At 38.8% G+C, this 4,684-nt stretch overlaps 1 long non-coding RNA gene across 1 annotated transcript; it reads right to left on the bottom strand.

Annotated features, from left to right (window-relative positions):
• Positions 1-850: 850 nt before the first annotated feature.
• LOC310636793 lies at positions 851-4,246 on the bottom strand. Its single transcript, XR_014491793.1, has 3 exons — positions 4,226-4,246; positions 1,065-1,157; positions 851-936 (listed from the first exon to the last, which is right to left on the bottom strand). It is a non-coding gene; the product is annotated as an uncharacterized lncRNA (long non-coding RNA).
• Between the last annotated feature and the right edge of the window lie 438 nt (positions 4,247-4,684).

Below are 4,684 nucleotides of genomic sequence, written 5' to 3'. Positions count from 1 at the left end.
CATGGCTTTTCTTCAAAGTATTGAGCCAGGATGCTAAATAACTCCAATCTAACTAGTATGTTTTATTTATTTTATTTTTTATTTTAATTCCATTTATATCCCGCCCTTCTCCGAAGACTCAGGGCAGCTTACAAGCTGTGACACTGAATTTTGCTGTTTCCATCCTGTGATTATTTTAATGTTATTTTAATGTTTATCTGAGTAGTAGAGATTTCATTATATCCCTTTTGTTTTCTATTGCTAACCTCCCAGAATTCACATGTAAGATGAGGGGCCATAAAACATTTCTAAACTATCAAAATCCACATTTTGTCATTAGGACTGATAGAAACGCCACACAAGAAAAGTGTCATTGTATACTTTTTTTAAAAAAAAACACCTCATGAAAGACAATTGAGTAACCCTAACAGCTATGGTATAAAGGATCTGTCCTCTTAAACATTGCTAACTAGACAGAGTAGAAATAAAAGGGAAATCCACCCACTGGCCAAGTGTTTTTTTCCAGCCACAGTTGCATTCACTGATCAGTGAGCTTCTCCTCCAGCATAACAACCCACCGACAGAATGAATGTTGATTGTGACTTTTTACTTTTGGAGACTTTTGCCCAGTAGGTAGAAGATTCTTCCAGCAATGGTTTCCCAGAAAGAATTTAACCTTCCCAGCAAAGTGTGGGCGGGGGAGAGAGTTAAGCAGGATTAAAGCTTGCCGGTTTGCACTGGGCTGCAAGGAGGCAAAACAAGTCACACTGGAAAAGTCTGGCACAGAAGTGTGACATGCTGATGGGAGCAAGCCACTAATTTACTCCAGCAGTGTGGTGGTCCTTCAGTGAAGTGATTTCACTTCCAGTGTCTGCAAAGGCCGCAGGGTACACTCAACAGTCGATGGTTTGACCTCACTGACAAAACTCACCGACAGCGTTGAATGTTCCCCGAGAACTTTTATCAGTTGTGGGGAGAGAAAGAGAGAGAGAGAAGAATGTCAGTGAAGCAGTTGTTTAGCATTCTCCCACACTACCCACAAAATCCTTGCTGCACTGCCCTCAATATTTTTTGGACCACAATACCGTCATCTGTAGCCATGAGACAATGGGAATTCCAATTCAGCCCACTGGATTTTGCAGGATGTTGAAAGGCTCTCCTAGCACCAGTACCCCATCCTGTGAAATAAAAAAGGAGAAAACTACCTTTTATTCTTCTTGCATAATTGTGGTATCTCCAATTAGTAAACATATGTCTTGTTCCTTTGCAGATTGGAAAGTTATCTGCTCAATCCATTTTTGGACAGAGATTCTGTGATTTGGAGAGCTAAAGAATAGATAAAGCAACACAAATACACATACTGCTAAGCTGGTAAAATTAATACACAAAGTTCAGTAGTGAACACCTTCACCTGCTGACTTTCTCTCTGTCACATAGCAACAAACAAAAAATGGAGTTAAAGCAGAGTAGTCCCTAAAAAAATCATAACTGAATCTACTTATATGTGCCTTTTGTGCCAAGCAAGCTGCTCTGTGTAATCAGAAAAGCTGAAACAACAGCTGCTGTTTCTACTGAGGAACAGTTGATCATCGGCTTGTTGTCAAATGCGCATCCTTCCAACCAACAGCCTGCTGGCTGGTGGATGGATACGGTAATGCACTAATGGCAATACTAACATTTTGCTGGATTGGAACTACTCCCTCTGATTAGGAACTGCTGCATCAATGTCAAAATATCTTAGTTTGCCCATTGGTTCACCTAGCAGTTGGTTTTCTATTGCCCCCTGTTTTGAATGAAAGGGAGACAATGCATAATATAGAATGGAATGAACAGCTATGGAACTCATCCACCATTCTTTTCTCAATAAGGGTTACCAGAGCTGGACAATAAAAATCTGGACAACTACTAGATAGCTGCAGAGAGGTACAGACTCTTGTTCAGTACTATCATCTGGTGGGGTTTATGTCAAATCAGCCATCAACGGACACATAGAGATAAACAACATACCATTCAAAGCTAAAAAACCTAACAAAAATACGAAAAACACCTCATCAGCAATCAGCACCCAGAAAAATGAAACTAATGCCAGGATTAATACCAGATGAATAATCAAGCAGTAAACTGTACCCCGTTTTAGGAATCGGCAAGAAGATTTCACCAATACTGAAAGGGCAAGCAACTCGCATATAAACAGAGGACACACTCCCTTCTAGCACTGATGATATTACCTAGTTGGCTAATTAAACGTCTCCAAGAAAACAACCAAGCTCAGAGACCACCAAGGACCCCACAATGTTAGTCTAAATATGGCAATGATTTTCTAGTTAAGGACAATGTTTAGTAGTTAAGTGGTTATGGTGATATGAGCAGTAGGGTGAAAGAGGGTGGGAAAATGCATAAATATGGCAAAAATAAGTAGCAGGAGAGTTTGTGGCAAAAGAGGGACAGATATGATGATGAGATACAAAGAACTATATATAGAAAGTGATTAGAGCTGACTTGAATTCTCACCAGCACTATTTGTTACATGTGCCAATGTATAAAAGACTGGAATGGACAACTTTTAATAAATAAATAAATAATAATAATTACAATAGTTCCTGTTGCCTGGCTGAGGAATTCTGGGAGTTGAAGTCCACAAGTTATAAAAGGGCCAAGTTTGAAGACCCCTGCTGTAGACACATCTCCTACTACACAAATTGTGTTTGGTTTTTGGTTTTGGTTTTGGCTGATGTGATTCATCTTCAATACTCTAGTTCAAGAAAGTCTTCAATTACAGGTAGTCCTCAGTTTACAACCATAACTGAGCCCAACATTTCTGTTCAGTGAGATTTGCCTCATTTTATGACCATTTTGCTACTGTTGTTAAATGAATTGCTGCAGTTGATAAGTGAATCCTGTGGTATTAAATAAATCTGGCATTGACTTTGCTTGTCAGAAGCTGGCTAGGGAGGTGACAAATGGTGATCACATGACCCTGGGACAGGGCAACTGTCGTAATATATGCCAACTGCCAAGTGCCTGAATTTTTAATCATGTGACCATGGGGACACAACAACAATCAAATGTGAAAACTGGTCACTTTTTTCAGTCCTGTTGTAACTTTGAACGGTCACTAAACAAATGGTTCTCAGTCAAAGACTACCTGTATTGAATTCCTTCTTGATGTCTCTTAAAGGATACAGAATTCCTGAGAATTGTGGTGGGGCAGGAAGGGATAGCCAAATCACTATGAAAAAGTTAAAATCAGGGTGAAAGCTGAGGCTTGTACAATGTATTTGTGGGTTTTTCTAGAATACCTGCCTAAAAATGTTGTTGAAAATAACCACAGGGAACACAAATATATAAATTGAAACAGGACTGAAAACTAACATCCCTAGTGTGGAAAAACTCATTTTTAATTATCCTGGGATAATCGCTATAGATTCACTTCAGCTTCTGTCATGATACTGATCAGGATATGATAGATGTGAAAAAGTATTAACCCATTTCTGGCCAATGTCTTTTCACTTAAGAGAGCTAATCTACTAACAAAAGAAAAAATTGTTATGATTGGATGCATGTTTCCATGCTATGAATCTATGCTACAAATTTAACAAAAGTCTCCAAACTACAAAAAGTAAATTGCCATTTTAAAAAATAAATTCTGCTTGTAGAAAGAGTCCCCTACCCAATTATACAAGGGATATTCCCCTACTATTTAAAGCATTCTAAAGCTTTAAAGTAGTGTAAAACATTTAGTTGTAGGCCTTTTCCATCAGCACAATCTGGGAACCAAGTTGATTATTAACTCTGCTGTGGGGTATGTAAAATTACAGCTAATCTAGTTTTTCCCATTTTTTTAAAACATTGGAAGGAAAAGCTTCTCCCTCCTCCCTCTGGTGGGAATTCTCAGAGTTAACATTTAATACATCATGCCTTCTGTGAAGATGATTGTAGCCAATTGTAGTCTGGTTTTTGAGGGATGAGGGAGTGGTAATGGTTGTAGTACGGAATTGATTTCCTTGCTCATGAATTCCCAAGAGAAAAATGTTGTGTTTCACTATTCTGACTGGCACTGCCAATCTAGGGTATTATTCCTGCTGATTCTATTGTCTTTTTCCGACTAGGAGAGAAGGAATCAGTCTTTCAGATTCTTTAAGGCTGGCTAGTCATTGATCTTCCCACCAGATGCAAGGAGAAAAATGCAAAACATCCAGGCAGAGACAGAAGTTAGCAAACAGCCGGGCTGCTTCTACAGCCTTACTCCCATCCTTTGCAATTCCACTGATGCTTTGGCTTCAAGCTTGTCATGCCAACTCCCCAGAGAATGGTTTGCATTGCAAGAGACAGCTGGTCAGGAAGACCCAGAAGAACCTGCAAAGAGAAACAAAAGGCAAATTTAATCCACAGCAACGATGAATTAAGATGGTAATGATATCATTTATTTACTGCAGCTTGTTGAATACAAAAGCTAAATCAGTTCTATGAGCAACTCTATAAACAGAACCAAGTATCTAAGGAATGGAGGGACACTCCAATACTGAAGAACTTCAGGCACTGTTGAACATCCATCTGCTAAGGATATGCTGGCTTGGACTGAACCATGATGAAGACATTTCTTCCATCACAACATAGTAGTCAACATTTTCTTAAGTGGAAAATAAATAAATTCACAAAGAATATTCAAGCACCTTGTTTCTCAAATGAATTGTAAAGTTAGCAA

This window comes from Vipera ursinii (assembly GCF_947247035.1).
Source record: "Vipera ursinii genome assembly, chromosome: 2".
NCBI lineage: Eukaryota > Metazoa > Chordata > Lepidosauria > Squamata > Viperidae > Vipera > Vipera ursinii.
This window is presented reverse-complemented; position numbering and strand designations above follow the sequence as displayed.